At 43.9% G+C, this 18,452-nt stretch overlaps 1 protein-coding gene and 1 long non-coding RNA gene across 5 annotated transcripts in view; one reads left to right on the forward strand and one right to left on the reverse strand.

The window, feature by feature from the left end:
• LOC132333126 (uncharacterized) overlaps positions 1–11,913 on the forward strand; it is a 53,904-nt gene extending 41,991 nt beyond the window's left edge. The window contains exon 4 of the long non-coding RNA XR_009488067.1: positions 11,355–11,913. This is a non-coding gene — a long non-coding RNA (uncharacterized LOC132333126). The remainder of the gene's footprint in view (positions 1–11,354) is intronic.
• The window catches only part of PEAK1 (pseudopodium enriched atypical kinase 1), a 111,724-nt gene that overhangs the window by 62,397 nt on the left and 30,875 nt on the right, over positions 1–18,452 (reverse strand). For all 4 annotated transcript variants that reach the window (XM_059857908.1, XM_059857906.1, XM_059857907.1 and 1 more), the window contains exon 2: positions 689–858. The gene's annotated coding sequence lies outside the window, so the exon portion shown is untranslated. The remainder of the gene's footprint in view (positions 1–688; positions 859–18,452) is intronic.

An 18,452-nucleotide genomic window follows, 5' to 3' on the forward strand; every position in this document is an offset into this window, starting at 1 on the left:
TTCTGGTTTTAGTGGCCAGTTCTACAAAGGCACAGAGCCCAAAATGGGACAGCAATTCAGAGCTGGGGGGTCTTTCTGCTCCCAATTTAACTTTAAAAAGTAGCACAGTTTTGTATTCCTGACTAGTAAAATGACCTCAGGAAAACAGGCACAGAAGTATTCAGATGTTTAATACCCAGCTATGAATGGCAGAGAAAAAGATAAGCAAATAAGAAGAGCAAAGAAAAGAAGAAAATGGAAAGAGGTTTTTGAGGAAATATTGAATGTCAGCAGAAAAAAGCAGACTTCCTAGTGTGCCAAATTAGTGTGTCTTTCCACAGGTTTCAGGAGTCACACAAAGTACTTAAAATATAACAAAAAGCAGGGACAAAGCTACTTCTACACCCTGTTCCAAACTGCATTTTGCTGGGCATTGGGTAGGAAGACAGTCAGTAATGGATAAAAATCTTTTTGTTTTTCAAAGATGAAGACATGGGATGAAACCACAGGAAGAAATTTCAACTACTGAATAAAGCACCAGATACTAAAATTTCAACTTTTTGCTAATGAGTGAAGCTCACAAAATCACGTTTGACCCTTGTAAGGTTCTCTATTTAAACTCTGGTAGTAGCAAAACAATATAATCTGAAATATAAATTATCCTGCTGTACTGTATTGGAAATCAGAAGATGGCAGAAAAATGAGTTACCACTTAAGTCTGAGGCACTGAATCCATTCTCATGTCAATGGCTGGCTTGGCAAAACCTCCTGCAGTCACTGCTAATAAATCCTGCTGAAAATTTCAAACTTCCAACTTGTCCAGACAAATTCACTTCATCCCCTTCTCTTCATGACTGCTGGTCAGGGCAGCAACATTTTCTGTAAAAGACAGACAAGAAGATTATTTCCAACAAATTTCCACTCTGATTTATTGTAAATTTTCCTTGAGTGACCTCCTGATCTCTTAAATGCTGTGAGAGCATTTTTTTTACAAAAAATACATTGGAATTCTTTTCAGCATTCTGGCTGCATAGCTGGCACCCCAGACTTTTGTCCTCAACGTTCCCATTTCTTTCCCATTCCCCAGGAGCACACTGCTGCAGCCTTCCTTGAACTTTATCTGCCCAAGAGCCATGCTGCAGCTCTGCAAGGAAAGCAGACTGGAGGCACAGGCTGAGGAACTGCCTCCAGAACCTGTGGAAGAATGAAGGGCTGTTCCTGGGAAAAGGAGCAGAGCTCTTTGGTGTTATTCAAGGAAACAGCACTGTCCAGTTCTCCTGGGGTTTTGTTTGTGGGGTTGGTTTTTTTCCCCTCCTCTGGTATTCTGCTTCTTGTGACTTCAAGTGTGAACACGTTTGTGGGTGACAAAGTTGGCAGAAAGAAAGCAAACACAAATAATCTGTGTAACTGGAAGCCACAAATAACAAGGAGCAAAGCACTTAAACTTGTGTGCAAAGCAAACACAGCCTGGTGAGGGCACAGACTGAGCAGCACAACCAGAGCACCTTGACAAGGATTATCACCACAAAAGGACTTTTTAGGACATTTGAAAGGAAGATTCTGAAATAGCTCTGCAGATGAGCAGCAACAAGTGAGATGAATAAGAATTATCCAAAGAGAAAACACACATTATGTGCTTGACAATGGACTTAATGAGAAGGGTGAACACCCTCGAATTGAAGGCAGGTAGGGGAATAGCCACTAAATCAGACTCCAACTTGTGGCTCATGGTCTAAATACAGATATCAGAGAAGAGGAAAAAGCTCACTCTGTATGGAGAAGATTGAATCTTCTCCTAACCCGGGTGTTGCCAACCAATTTGCTTTTGCAGATGGGATTAGCCAGAAATAGGATGCAGGAGAAGAACAGGAATGAGAACTGAGCCCTGCAAAGCCTCCAGAAGGAATGTTAAGGGAACACCACAATCCTTCACAGTTCTGAGAACCTCACACAGCAGCAAACTTGTTGTTTGCATATTATCAAGTTCTTTGAAATAGAGAAAAGAGCCCTGAAGGAAAGAGAAATCAGCCAACACTTTGTGGCATGGAATGGCCACAATGAAAGATTATTTGAAGTCTCAGCATAAGGAGATGTTGTTTGTGTAAAATTTTAACCCCTTCCAAATCTTTTTTGTTGGCTAGAAGAAGAGACTGGGAATTCTGTGGATTCAGGCAGGATGCTGCAGTTCAAGGAGCTGGCTAGGGGAGGAAGGGGGATGGATTTCTCCTCCTTTAGTGCCCACCAGCCTGCAGAACCTGTTCCCAAATTGTGGGCACCTCTGGGCACGTCTCTATAGGGAGTTCCAAACCAGGAAACATTGCCAGAGCTGTGGCTATATCATAAAATATCAACAGTTACATGCATTTTTAAATGTCAGCTGCATGCAGGTGTTTATACTTCTGTCCTAAAATTCTGCAGGCTTTGCCCAGCAGTACAAAGGGCTCTCCTTGCCATTTGCCTTCACTTGTGGAGCTGCACTCCCAACAGCCCTGGTACAGCTGGAGATGGCAGAGACTCACTGCCACAGCTGGATATAAATCTGGGGTTCCTGTGGCTTGTGAGGATCACTGAGGTGTTTTATAGGTGCCACAGAAAACATTTTATCTCCAACATCAGCACAGTGCACATTAAATGGCAGCTAAGGCAGCAGGTGGCACAGAGATCACAGACACAGCTGTCATTGTACCCACAAGCAGCACAGGGACTTGAAAACCACCATCTACCACTCAAAAAGAAATGACTCAAGCCACTCCATAGTCACTTCTGTTCCAGTGCCCAGTACTACAGATTCATTCAAAGCATTTGAAGTTAATTAATGAAGATGATGTGCAATCCTTTTAGCTGCTGCTCCAAAGAGGCAATTCACATGGGTGGAGGGAATGATGCTGCAGATGAGTCCCTCCATCTGCCTTGGCTTTCCCTGGAGGCTGGGGCAGGAGAAGCCCCTTGTGAAGAGCTGCCATGTGACTCGGGCCCCTCTGCTGTCCTTGCAGCACAAAGGGCAGGAACGCTCAACAAATGAGTCACAAACCACTCCTGCACACAGAGGTCACAGACCACTCCTGCACACACCTCACACCACTCCTGCACACACACCTCACACCACTCCTGCACACACACCTCACACACCACTCCTGCACACACACCTCACACACCATTCCTGCACACACCTCACACACCACTCCTGCACACACACCTCACACACCACTCCTGCACACACACCTCACACCCCTCCTGCACACACACCTCACACACCACTCCTGCACACACACCTCACACACCATTCCTGCACACACACCTCACACCACTCCTGCACACACACCTCACACCCCACTCCTGCACACACACCTCACACACCACTCCTGCACACACACCTCACACCACTCCTGCACACACACCTCACACCCCTCCTGCACACACACCTCACACACCCCTCCTGCACACACACCTCACACACCACTCCTGCACACACACCTCACACCCCTCCTGCACACACACCTCACACACCACTCCTGCACACACCTCACACCCCTCCTGCACACACCCCGAGTGGCTGCCAGGGCTGGAGCAGCTCCTGGCCTGTCAGGCTGAGTGACAGCCAGGGGCAAAGGGACACCTCCTCACAAGATCAGGAACAGGAAGGCTGTTTCACACCCCTCCACCTGAATATGACTGCTGACTGTGTAAGGAGGCAAAACTGGAAGCAAATCCACAAGGAAACAAAGCTCCATTTGGGAAAGGTTTTTCCTATTCATGATGATTGCAAGTGAATTCTTCCTGAGCTGTAACAACTGATGATGGTTTAGCATTCAGCACACGGCCTGATTTTATCATAAAAGCTCTTCCTGGCCTTCAGCTGGCTGTCAGATTTGCCAGGCTGGTAGGATTCTGGCAACACTTGTGCTGTTTAATGTCTCAGCATGTTGTATCTTGGACACAAACCCCTGCAAAAATACCTAACTATAAATATTTATGTTTGTTATCCTTTTTGCATGATACAGTAAAGAGAGGGGAAACAGATTCCTTCCAAATGGACTGAATCAGAGACGCATGACAACATCACAGGGTCAGTATCCACGAGCAAAACATTCCATTAAACCCTGGGACCCCCTCAGTGGAATCCCACACACACCATGAGCTTTGCCCAGGAGGCTGCAGGGACCCCCTGGCACAGCAAACTCTGCCCCCAGGAACTCCCAGCCCTCAGGGGAATATTGCTGGGGGGTGCTGCTTGTCTGAGCTCCTGAGGCCACTCAGGTGCTGGCATTTTGAGGTGGCATTACACAGCCATTGCCCAGGTAATGGACAGATGTGCTCTGCTTTCAGAGCAGTAACTTCTTCACTTCCAAATGGCCTCCTTGGGCAAAGAAATGCTGCACACAGAACACATCCACTCTTGGAGGAGATAGGGAAAGGGAATGCATCAGCACAGGGAATGTGCAGCTCCTGGCAGATTTGTTTTTAACACAAATTCATAGAGGTACACAAGAGACTGCAGAAAAGTTTCAAAGTCAGAACTTCTGATACTTTAAAAAAATATTAAATGCATGATGACTGTTTAAAATAGAACTGATTCATGGGGAGAAAGGAAGTACTTAATGACTTGCTCATGCTTAAGGACTCTTAAATAAAACAAGTATCTGTTACTCATGCGTTTGAAGGATTTGCTGCTCCCGAACTACTGATTTGAAAAGCTTTTGACACAGCAAGATGAAGACACATCCCCAAGGGCTGCTGTGTGAGCTGAAAGCCTGTGTGCTCTCAAACACTCTTCCTTTCATTGAAGAAGGGAAAGATTAGCAAGAGGAAGAAAAAAAAAAAAAGACTTAATTGTTTTGGCTTTGGAAATGAGGTGTCAGTAAGATTTTCTGGCCTGAAGAACCACCAAAGAACCCCAAATTATCATGTCAAGAAGTAGTGATTGAATTTGAGACCATCAGAGGCTATCCAGGCCCTCATCTGCATCTCTCCTACTGTAATTTTATTCAAGAATTGTTGCCCTAATATTACAGACCCAATACCATTGAATAAGAGAAGAAAATTAGCAGAAAAGACAGAAATTACAACTAGTCACCCTCCATCCTTATGAATGAATCATGTAGTACAAACTCCAAACACAGGGTTTATGGAGGCTTGGCCAAAATGCAGTTTTGGCTCTGGGATAGCAGGCAGGAACAATGAAGCAACACAAGCCTCTGCTCCATTTTTACTGCTCTGGGCTCCAACAAGCACCATTTCTTCTCTCAGCAGCTCCTGAAAACCTAGACTGTTATTGGTATTTCAAGTTCCTAAAAGCCCTATGAATAGCTGAATGGGGCTTTCCAGAGGAGGGCTCTTGGCACAGCCAGCCCAGCTCAGGTAGCAGCATGGACACAGGGAGAAGGAAAAGCTGGCAGCACCGTGGCAACAGGAAAAACTGAGAGCAACAATAAACTGCCCCCAGTGCCAAAGCCTCAAATGGCTGTTTATGCAACTTTCTTTCACAAACTAACCCCAAAACTTGCACTGGGATTGCAATTTGCATTTCAACCCACTCTCCCCCGCCCCCGTTTGCTGTTTGCCCAGTTTTATTAGAACCATCTGCAAGATTCTCCTCTTCCAGTTTCTTGTGTCGGTTCATCTGGCAGCTGCACTTTCCCATCTATTCAAAAAATCTTTGTTTCAAAGTTGTTGAGACAGAAGGTCTTTGACAGGCTAAAAATCATCTTGAAAATCAACACAGAAACCACATCATATGCTGTTCTTTACAGACTGAAGGGGAAGAATGGAAGCTGGAATATATATATATATATATATATATATATATATATATATATATATATATATATATATTTTAAATGGGAAGATAAATGAGGGTTTTAGGGATCAAGAAAAATTTTACCAACTCTATTTATCTGACAAAAGCCACAATTTACTGAAGTACTGCAAGTTGCCACTGCAGAAAGGGTTTCAGGCTCACCATTATTACTGAGAGAACAAGAGAAATGCAGAGAAGTATTTCCTTACAGCAGCTCTTGGCAAAAGATAAGGGGAGTGCAAAGGGAAGGAGGAATGTTGGTGAAGTGAAGTAGCAGGGTTTGAATCATTTTCTTTAAACATGATACAAGTATTACAAGTTTTTGAATACAGCATGCTTTGCAATCCCTTTCATTAGCTGGTGCACGGTGCTGCTGAAGCTTCCATCTTTCACTGTAACTCTCCTAAAGATCCTTGTTCCTTTCTGGGGACAGATATCCCTGCTGTCACCAAGCTGTCCATCCTGATGGGACAGCTCCTGCTGCAGCACAGGGCAGGGCACAGCTGAGAAATGGCACAAATCCTGGGCCTTTCATTGGCTTGGATATTTTTCTTCTCCAAATTGTTTCTGCAGAAGAATAGCACAACCTTCACTTTTGGGGATTCACAGAGAATTCTCTTCCAGATTTCTCCAAATCTTCTCATAAAACATTCTTACTAAAGCAAATTCACCTCAAGTATGAACACAAAATACTCGAGGAACACCACTCCTACTTTCACTTTTAGATTAATACAAACATTTTTCTTATGTTGCTGCTGTTTAAAAGGTGACAAATAACTACAGACAATATTCACCAGCCACCAAGTACTGCTTGTACACGTGTAAATGTGAGGAATCTGTGACATGAACTGAACTATTTCAAGTCTCCCAGAGTGCCAGCAATGCTGGAAATAACTTTCTCCACGTTTGCACAAGAGCTGCCTTTAACTCTCCATCACATCCCAGCCCTGCTGTCATCTCCCCTGACCTCTCTGATTCTGTTTTATACAACCTCCAGCCCACGTCTTCCCTAAGCAAATTCCTAATTTCTTGTTGAACTAAACAAGACCATTGAAAGTTTCCCAAGCACTCTGATAAGACTTCTACAGCTTCTACACTGGGATTTGCCATTTTCTTCCCACACTTTCCTTTCAATCCTACTAGAACATTTCTGGGTTTAAATAAAACCATTAAGCAGGATTTCAAAATTGCCATGAACAAATTGGCTTATCTTCTTCCTTGAACTTTATCATAAAACACAAACAATTTAAGTGCTTTTAATTGCACAGGCTTTAGAAAAAAAGATGCAAATGTAATAATTTGAGTTGACAGATCATGCAAGGCAGACTTTAAAAGTATTTTCAGAAACATTGGAAACAGCATTATCATAATCTAACTTTAGAAATTTTATATGCAGACATGAAAATATTTAATGAAATCCAAATATTTCAATGAATAGTATAAGAAAAGTAGATCTGCTCTTGAAAAAACATCCTGGAATCTCTCAGGGGAATTAATGGAATAACCACAGAGTTTGTGCTTCTGTGATCAACTAATAGGAGAGATTTTTATTGAAACACTTAACATTAGTTTTGTTAGCATATACTTCACTCCAGTGGCTTATTAGAAGTTTTGGTTAAAATGAGACATCTCGTGAAAGCAAGAAAGCTGAACAAAACCAAAATCTGTGACACCAAGCTTGAAATTTCTCTCCCCGCCCCCCGCCAAATTTATTCCAAAATAATATCATTTTGATGAATAATCTCTTCCAAATCCTCTTTCCCAGTCACTTTTGATCTTTAGAGAATATATACATTTATATAAGCCAGAAACAACCACAAAGCAATTTCAAACCCCCATCTCATGGCATACCCCCGTTTCAAGGTATCATGAATATATTAAGCTAAAATTGCAAACAAAGGAAGGCTTGGGACTATAAAAAAAAATTACACCCTGCTGTTAGTGCCATTTTTCTTGCTCTTGAATATGTGATGTCGATTCCCTGGTTCCCATTCAGCAAATAAAGCTGTGAAATGGCAGTGGATTTTCTGCTCCAAGTGCAGGCCCACATTCAAACAATTCTAACATTAAAACTGTGGCTGCCAGCCTCAAATATTCCCTCCCACAGGAAAAACCACTCCTGGATGTACCACAGAGGTTATCAGAAAATCTTATTGAATTGGGGTTAGAGGAGAGAGTGGCAGATTGAACGTGTGCATGGCATTCTCCTCATGGGATCTGCTCCTACAGAATGAAGTTCCTGAGAGCAGAGGCTGCTGTGAGCCTGCTGAAAGCTTCATGCCATGGACAAGGCCAAATCTGGGCAAATCCTGCTGAAAGCTTCATGCCATGGACAAGGGCAAATCTGGGCAAATCCTGCTGAAAGCTTCATGCCATGGACAAGGGCAAATCCTGCTGAACAGCTTCATGCCATGGACAAGGGCAAATCCTGCTGAAAGCTTCATGCCATGGACAGGGGCAAATCCTGCTGAAAGCTTCATGCCATGGACAGGGGCAAATCCAGAGTCCCCAGCATCAGAGCAACTGCAAAACTCTGCACAGCTGCCACAGGAGCCCCAGGACAAACTCCACAAAAATGGCACCCCCCCCTTCCTGGCACAGCAGCTGCCAAAGGGCAGGGGGCTGGTTAGTGCAGCCTCTGCAGCCCCTGGAGCTCGGGGGGACCCACTGCCATGGGCTGCACCTCTGTCCTGGGAATGCACCCACAGCTCCTTCTTTCCTGGGCTCAGGCAGAGGATCCATCTCTTGATCCCCAGTTCTGTACTCTCAGTTGGGAGCACGGCCTCCATGGCTCTGTCAGAACAATCCTGCCCTGTCCCTGGCTGTCCAACACCAGCCCTCCCAAAACACAAGTGCTCAGGCCAGGCAGGCAGCTCAGCTTGAGCACAAACCCTCTCTGGAGCCCAGAGCCAGCGTGCCCAGCACAGAGGACTTGTGCTCTCAGGCAGAGCGGGAACAGCCTCTCACACAGAGCTGGAACATTCCAGAGATGTGTGGCACCCAGCTCTTCCCACAGCTACAGCCAGACTAAGAACACTCACTGCAGCAGGAAGCTGGAGAGAAATGCTTTAGCTGAATTCTTCTCATCGCTCAAGTCAGAAATGCAATCTTTACTTAAATGTTAAGCCATATACATGGGCCATTAGTCAAAGTTCCTGTTCTTTTTTAATAGCTTTACCAGGTTTGACATTTTGTAATGCTATTATTTTAAGTCTGGTCTGGACTAGAATTCAAATATTAGGAAAATGATTTTCATAAGACTATGCTAAAATATCTTCCCCATATTGCTATCATTTGTCAAAGTTTTGCTTAAAAGCAGGTATTAAGATAAATGAAATGGATCAAGAATGGAATACTTCCAGGAACATAAATGATGGTTAAATTAAGCTTGTGACAAGAGCCAATCCACACATTTTGACTTCTCAGTGAAGTACCATTTTTGACCTTGCAATGAGAAAGGCACTCATATACTATGTAAATCTAAAGGAAGAAAATACATTAAAAAGTGAACTCAATTGGCTGAAAGAGCCAGAAGGCAAAAAAAGGCAACAAGTGGTGAAGGTGAGAGAGAATGTCAGAAATCGAACAGCAGCTCAGAGAAAGGGCCAGAACCATAGGGGTCAGTTAGCAGAAGAAGCAGAGTTTGAAGACAGGTCAGAAGGCACAGTGCACTGAATATAAAACCTGGGTGAACCCTGACAAATTGAACAGAACCACCTCTACTTGCTGCAAAGCCTCCTTAAGGCAAACAGCACTGGGGTGACAGCAGTGCTCCCTGCAAAGGCCTGAGGGCATGGGAAAGAGGCTCTGTGATTCCTTCCTGGGCTGTTTCTCTCCCTCAAGCACTTAAGGCATTTTCCCTTGTTCTGACTGCAGTTTAAAAATACTGATGGAAAACAACTACAGTTGTAATAGGGAACTTCAAGTAGCACTTAATATTTCTGAAGTATTAAGATACAGAGTATGCATTTAAATAGCACAAAATGCAGCAAGTGTTCAGTGGCTCCAGACTTTTTCCCCAGTTATGTGAAAGGCTCTTGCCTGAGCTGCATACATAGCTGCACCCACACTGCCCTGCTCACCACCAACCATTCACCCACTGCACCACGGCCTAAGACTGAATGCACCAGGCAAACCACATCATAACCCAAAGCACTGCCATCTTTCAAACACTGAAGAAAAGCAAGATTATTTCTTTAAACTCTCTCTTGCTAGAGACAGGTTGGGCATTAGTGGTTTTGGCAGCTGTATGGAACAGCTGCAGCTGGAAACAATTGGTGCTGAGCAATCGGAAACAGGCAAGGACAGAGGACAATACACTGCAAGTATTGCTCCCGTTCTGGCTTGTCATGAGACACATCAGAGCCTGCTGCAGCTTCACTTCTCCAACAGCATTTGCTTAAAAAAAGGGATAAAAAGATACTGAAATTTAGTATCAAGATCAATATAAGAGTTATACACTTGCATTGATAAGTATTGCTATGGAAAGGGAGACTCTGACAAGCTTTAATTCTAAACTCACTTGCCAGAGAAAAGTGGTTGTTTGAATCCTGCAGTTAAAGAGAAAGGCAAAAATCAAAAGAGGGTAGTGAAGGACTACTTTTACTATCAGAAGAGTAATGCAAATGGTGACACTTGAGAACATCCAGAGCTGACAAACAGTTCACTGGGAATACACAGAAAGGAGAAACAGGTACCAGCACTAAGGGGGGATCTTGGATCACAAGGAAGAACTGCTGGTGAACAGGAACCATTTGCCAGGTTGGTGCAGACCACAGGGCCAAGGAACATGGTTCAGTGTGCTAAAGCAACTGCCCAGGGTGAGGTGACCTCAGTGAGTGTTATACTTCAATAAAACAGTTACCAAAGCTACAGAGAAATCTTTTAAATGCTCCTCTAGAAAATGATTTTATATGTTACCTCAGAATAAAATTTCCAAATTGGAAAGGTTGAAGCAGCAAGTTACTTTTTCAAGCATTTTACTCCTAAACACAAATTTAAGGGCAGAGGAATCGACTGCCATGGAAAAGCAGGAGTGCTCCATCTGTGCAGGATAAATTAGGGACTAGAAGGGAGGACACAATTCAGCTGCTGACATTTGAAACAACAGAGGTAATAAACTGCAGATTTAGCAAAGCTGCCAAATATCAAAGATGTTGAGAAGATCAGAAGGATCACAAATACCCCATGGAGAGCCCCAGAGAGGACAGCAGTGGTTACAGGATGCCAGCAGTGGAATCCAGTGTGTCCCAAGGCACCAACAGCACCACCTTCCCCAAACTCACTGCCACCTCCATCAGCAGCTCAGAGACTCCTGTGAAAGAACTGGGGTCTCTGTACTTCATATTCTTGCATGGAATTTTCCTTCAGAAATTCATCCAATTACCTTTTGAACCCATTTACAGTCCCATATCCACAACATCCTGTGGAAGGACATTCCACAGCTTCTCAGCTTTGTGCGTTTGTTTTGAGCTGCCAGGTTCTTGTCAGAAAACAAGAAAACAGATAAGAAACTTGGTTCCTTTATCACCTCTATTTATTTTTCCTATGCCATAATGATCTGTGATTTCTTTTACAGGCCCCCTCAGCCTGCCTTGCAGTGGAAGTGCCCTGTTGTGTGTATTTGTGCTGAGTGGATGCTGCTCCACACCTCCAGCTCCCCACCCTGCATTCCTCTTCTGCATTCTTTTCAAGTGAGGCTTTGTGTCATATTCAGAAGCTTCTGAGAAGAGGATGAAAGAATTCTAGAGCAGTGAGAACAAAGAGGCGTGTTTGAAGGGAGAGAAAACTTATTTAGGGAAAAAAACACAGGAAATAAAAGAAGTTTCACTGTGATTCTACACGTTAGTGAGCAGAATTGTTCAAGCATTATTAAAAGATATGAAATAGGGAACAAACTGTAAGATTTGTAGTAGCAATCAGCTTATTTTTCTGTGCCTTCATGCTTTACAGAGCTGAAATAATTTCAGTGTGCTCTGTTTCCTCTCTAAATGAGCATTTCACCACAGTTTGTAACCTCCCAGCTCATCTCAAAAGGGGCACCAGTGCTAGAGGCAGACACTAATGAGCCTCTGTATTCTAATTGTATGAATATACTGAAGAATAGAAATAAAGGCTGTGAAACAGATTGCAAAGAACTGGACAGTGGGTGCTGGTAAAGGAGGCTGAAAAAGAATTACTGGTCATTGTACACTTTTAATGTTGTAGGAGTAACACTTGGAACTCAACTTTTCCAGTATTAAAAGCCAACTGGGATCTTTATCACTCACTTCCAAAAGTACAAAATATTCCTGAACCACTGGAGCAGCACTGTGATCTAGCACCCAGGTCAGGCTCCCCTCAGCTCCCACTGAAGCACTCTGGAGCTGCTGTTCCAGGTAAAGTTGCTTTTCTCACCTTACCACCACTACCTGCCTGGAGGTGGGCACTGGGCACAGCAGGAAACAGCTCCTGGCTTTTCTTTACTGAAGGAGTCCTCAGGGAAGCCCAGCTGAGGGCAGGTAAGGTCACTGCAAGTACAGTCCCCCTTGGGGAAAACATCTTGGGTTAAAAGCTGCTGCAAACCACACCCATGGCAGGCCCTGCTCCTCTCTGGATCTGCCCTGAAGGTTTGGTCAGCCCAGACATGGGCAGTGTTTATTTGCTGCCACAAAAAGTGTCCTATTAACATTTTTGAGGAACACCCCACTTCTAATCTCTGGTAAGCATCTTGAATACCCAAAACTATATTATTAAAAAAAAAAAACAAACAAAAAACCAAAAAACCAAAAGGAAAAATCCCATAGGAGGCACACACAAAGCATTTCATGTTATTGCATCCCTGGGCTGCAGAACTCCACACAGGAATTTTACAGTATATTTTTTCAGATCACAAATGTGCTCGTAAATGCTGTGAATTGCATTAAAAATGTTGGCTTTCATTATTTAACAAAAAACCCCAGCAGGTGTCATTCATGAGAATATTTAAATCTTTGTAGTCTGCCACAGCAATCTCAATTTTTTTTGTTGTTAAGTTACACCAAGAGCATTTTAGATTTTCCTAAGAGTAAGACAGAGGAAAGGAAAAAGATACTCCAGTGCTACTCTGTGTATGTACTCGAGAGCTTTCCCGCTTAGAAATTCACTTTAGAGCTGAATTTTGGCAGGTATAAGATTCTTGCCTTCTTCATAAAGTCCTTCTAATTTGGCAGAGTTATGACTGTTTGAAGGAAAAAAACATCTATGTTTATATTTTCAGTACATTATCCAAAGTGTTGCTAAAATTCAGTATTTACTGAATACATTTCAGGGCATTAGGAACCAGGGAAGGGCTATTTGCCCTTGCTTATAGCAGGTCAAGATTGGAAGAAACACGAGGTTTTCCCCATATGACTGTCCTTGAAAATAGGCACAGAAACAGGAGAAAACCCACTGATACCTGCATATCTTGTAACACTTCTGATATTTTAAAACTTTTCAGCATATATGACTTCATAAACTCGATGAAGAGCTACAGGCAATGGAAATAAAATGAGTGTTGTGCTGGTCTGCAGTGGGAATTCTTCCCAGCTCCCCACTGCCCACTCTGCATAAACCCATCAAAGTCTGATGCTCTGCCATGATTTCCCCACTGTAATCTGCTGCCTATTATTCTCTCAAACCCCATCTGCAGGTCATTTTTCTATCAAATGAGCTGGTTAAAATTCCTTCTTCCTTTTTATTTAAACCGAGGGGAATTTCAAACAGTCCAGCACTAACCGACAGGAATTTATTTTAACCATTATTTAAAACACCAGCAGCTTTGCACGGCTACAGTTTAACAGCTCTGATGGGTTTCATGCAGTCTCCCTTCACTTTATCTCCTCTGACACAGGCATTAGCATCCTGGGAGCCCAAGTATGGCTCAGAGAATCATTGCATTTATTCCCTTTTAGGCTCAGGCCTCTTTCCACACAGGATTTGGAGCATTAAACAAATTTTCTATGGACAGAAATGCATGTACTAGTGTGAAAATAGCTGTATAACAAGTAAAAATATTTAGAAATGTATACTAAGGTAAATCTTCTTTCCCTTTAGAATTCAAGAAATATTGAGGTGATTTTCCTTATATAAGGGAACCAAACTGATTATTCCCTGATCTTTGAGGAAGGAGATACTTAAGAGTTAAAATTCTTCATATGCATTTTGAATTGAGGCTTCTTCCTCTACCAGATACTGTGAATGAAAGCATCACACTTGTCAGCACTTACCTCCATGCCAGAGGGCTGAGAGGGAGCATGACCTGGATGGGATTGCTTCCTAAAGCCTGTATTTGAAGTGATCTAACAGGGTCCTGTGCAGACTGGCTGCTTCTCACAGGCTGCCCCACACACACTCAAACTCCACAGCCAAAAAGCAGCTGCTCAGTAAGAAGCTGCAGAGAAATGTATTTTTGCAGACTGCAGCTTGAGAACCTCTTGTAGGAAGCCAACAGAATAGAAGACAATGGAAAACTGTTGGCTGTGACAGGGCTTGAAAATAACCAAGCTTAAAATAGCTTATTTTTCCTTGTATGTGTGAAGGAAGAGAGGCAGGTGAGAGCAGCGTGATGGCCAATGCTATCACAACATGCTTCCCTAAAAAGCCACTTTTGGAGCACTGGGACAAAGCCACCTAAGCAGAGCATCAGGTGTCTGTACTTCAGTGCTCATTGCAAATGCTTATCTGTGAGTTTCAGGAATTACACTTAAACTACAGGTTCACAAAAACCATTCACCACAAAAACCAATCACCAAAAACACCCAGTACATGCACCAGGGTTCTCCTCCTTTTAGCAAAATGCCCTTAGGTGTGGGTTTGCAAGCTAAAGGGAAAGTAATGTTTCCTTTTTGGATTCTGAGCTATGCACAAGCTCATGGCAGTGCTGCAGCTTGGCCTGGGTTGGGTTTCACTGAGGTGAGAGCTGACACACACAGAGCAGTGAAGGTGTGACACACAGCACTGGTGCCACAGGCAATGCTCCTTATCTGCACCACCTGTGGCACTGAGTGAAGTGGCACAGGCTGTCCTGACAGATGAAAGGCAGGATTCAGCCCTTTCCCTGCCTCGGCTGTCAGCTCTGCTTCCTCCTCTGTGCCCACCCACTCCTCACACAGCAGAGAGCTCTGTGCCCTTGCCAGGCTCTGCTCCTGGCTCCTGCAGAGATCTGAGGAGGCAGCACCACCGTGGCTGGGGAGGAAGGGCAAGGGCAGAGTGCTCAGGAGCTGCCCCAGGAGCAGCAAGAGCTGCATTGGATCATGTCCTTACAGAGACTCTGAGGGTGCTCTCCCCACTGCTCTGCTCTGACTGATCACACAGTGGTACACACACACCAGCAACTGCAGAGCTGCCAGCTTGGCTCTAGCCTAGAGAAAAACAAAGGGAAAACCAGGTGGAACACCTGATCCACGAGGAATCCTTGTCTTCCTCATTTGCCCTGACAGACCCAAAGCTGAGTCAGCAGAGCAACGTGCACATGGACACAGAAGCTGCTGGTGTGGGTCAGGGGCTGCTCCTGGTCCACAGGGGCTGCACAAAGGCCATCAGTGACCAACACCTGCAGTGCAAACACCACCTTCTACAGTGCTCCTCAAAGAGGCTGCAGCCTGCAAGCCTGGCCCACAAAAGCTGCATCAGAAAACCTCAGTGCATGGAACCTCAGCAATCAAGTGCTGAGCCTGAGCCTCATCAGCATCACTGGGATGAGTATGCTTTGATCTAATTTATCTTAGTAAGGACCTGACCTGGGCTAAATCAGCACAGAGATCTGAAAAAGGAGACCCTGATGGTGTTTGTTGTCTCTTTTGTTGTGTGTGTTCCATTTACATATCACTTATTTTTAGGCAAAACCTTCATTTTTAGGCTCCATTATAACTTTATCAGCAGGAGAACAAACTTACACAACTCCTGCCTTTTCTCCCCCAGCTGTTTGTTCCCATGCCAGCCCAACCACCCAAGACCACATGGGTTTATGCTGGCAGTTGGTCTTTTTGGCAGGATTCTCCTTCCCCAGCTGAATCACTTCCCTGGCTGGGTTCACCAACATGTGCTGGCACAGCACAGGAGACAGCACGGAGAGGAAAGGAATGACCAGGAAAAAACAGAAGTCAAGCTTTACTGGGCTGCAGTGCCACCACAGACACAATCCCAGCTTTAATTAGCTTCCTGTTCTACACCTGAGATGACCTACAGAAACATCAAGAGTGGGGAAGAGTGATGTAAAACTAAAGATCAGGGAGGGATTCAGCAGTGACGAGTAGGAAGCAGATTCAGAGTAGCAGCATTTAAATGGTTAAATCTTGAGAGGGCATTTTTTAATCATCCCACAAGTCACACAAATTCTAAGTTCCATAGAAAATTTAAACACACTTCACTTGGCCAATGCAAATATACTATTTCGTATCAGTCTTCAGAACAGGGCCATACAAAGTTGCCCAAACTAATGATTTACTACTCAATGCCCACAAACATTTCTAGGCTTTGTAATTCCAAGTTTGGCCACATTATCCTCCCAAATGCACAGAAAAAAATATCTCTTTTGTCAATAATGCCATCACTGAACAGGATCATTCCAGAAATCATGCAAAGAAATACCAACTTGGTTAAACACCAGAGCTCAAGAAAATGCCTTAATTTACAATAAAAAGTGGCTTCACAAGAAGACAGGGATGGGTGTGGAATGGAGTATTTGGTATTTTTGGAGACAATGTGCTGCCGTGTTTGCAAGAACGTTCTGAGGGATGCCAAAGTGCTGGCTGAGTGCCAGCAGAGCTGAGCACCATCCTGGCACTTGCTCCAGGAGCAGGGAATGCCCATCAAGGCTGTTACACAGCAGCAGCCTGCAAAGGGAAGGGTTTCCCAATATCCAGGGACTGCTGCAGTGCCCCAGGAAGGGGATGGGGACAGCCAGCTGCCTGGAAGCCCTTCTGAGTCCTCAAATGCCCATTGGCTCAGCAGCCAAACATTTCTGTAATTCCCTGCTTCTCAAAAAGGCTGTGGCCCACAGCCCACAGGTGGGAGTTACTTAGGCTTAGGAAATGATCTAGCAATAAATCTAGGCAGAAATCCTTCATGGTCTCATCTAAAGTTCAGCATTAAAGGGACTCCAGTGAGACATTTGGACATCATGGCAATCTGTCAGCTTTGCAGAACACATTTAACTGCTGAGCTGTGCAATGATAAATACAGAGACCAACCCCAATGCCCCACATCCATTAGGCACTTACAGCCACTTTGCCAACACATCAAACCAATAAACATTGAATAAATATCACTATTTAGCACACCATCTAAGCTGTGTTGTCCAAAAAAGTGGCCATAAACGACCGAGTTTTATGCTAACCCTAAGTTCTGATGACTAATCTGGTTCTTTCATTCCAGCAAACTGAAAGACAATGGCCATAGTGGCTGATTGGATGCTGGAAACTACAGCTCTTGTGTGAGCTAAGCCTCGGGATCTCAGCAGCTCTAAGCAGACAGTGGGGGAAGGTCCCATGCTTATGACTCATGCTACCATTTTTCTCTCCCCTATTGTTTTGCAAATTCTCTGCTTAATCTAAAATCCATTTCAACTAGAAACTTCCAGGCTCAGTGGAAATTTGAAGAGAATATATTCCAAACAAGTGATGCTTCAAAAGGGTGTGGATCTACAACCCTTGAAATCAATCTAAATCTGGGCTGGCACTGCCCTGCCCTTGTCACTGGCCTCTGCTCCTTCCCATGCTTGCATGATCCCACAGAGAGCAGATCCAGATGTGACCCAGCTGGAAACCAGGGCAGTGCCACCACGAGGAGCCACAGGGAGTGGGAGTGATGGAGGACATGCCACAAGATGAAGTTGTGGCAATCCAGATTTAGACAAGCCAAAGTGGAGGTCTACCACTAAGAGTTATTAATCATCCTGAATGAGTCATGTCTTAAAGGAAATGGGCATCCTGAGCTTTGGGCTTCTTTTTAAGGTATTGATTTATGTCCCTAAAACATTTTAAACCTGTACATTAGCAGAAAAGTTATCCTACATATACTGGTAATATATTCTCTTAATGGGATACACAGCAATGAAATTTTGTCTCACTAGATCTTTAAGAGCAGATTCAAACTTCAAGGATTATGAGTCCAGGCAGGATAATGCCCTGATGGCTGGCAGTAACATATGGAAGCTGCTTTTGATAATAGGTAGGATACCACAGTAGCCACACTCAACTCTAGGAATCTTTTCTGCTTCATTGCTTTAGCTTTGTTTAACAGCCCATTTTTGAGTGGTAAATCAGTAGCAGAAATGGCAATATATTTATGAAGACACGCTAAATAAAATTGTATTGCTTTTACAAGGAAAAGCAATAGATTTTACCAAAGTTATTACAAAAACCCTGTGCATCTGTAAGAACAGTGAGAGAACTGCAAGACAGGATTCCATCTGCCTCCCAGGACAACTTTTCATGCTGGGTACCCATGGCATGAAGCCAAACACACCTTCAGAAACAAATGCACTAAGTGTCAGATATTTTAATATCACCTTTCAATGCAAAGCATTTCTATTGGCCTACCACCCTCTTCCAGACAGGGAAATTCCCAGTAAAACATCAATAATACATCCAGGCAGCCATCAGTCCACCTGCTAATGAGCAGTTCTAGCACACAGCACCTATCCAGAGAAATCAGGTCTGGAAGATGAGAGCAT

Source organism: Haemorhous mexicanus, chromosome 13, assembly GCF_027477595.1.
Source record: "Haemorhous mexicanus isolate bHaeMex1 chromosome 13, bHaeMex1.pri, whole genome shotgun sequence".
Taxonomy (NCBI): domain Eukaryota; kingdom Metazoa; phylum Chordata; class Aves; order Passeriformes; family Fringillidae; genus Haemorhous; species Haemorhous mexicanus.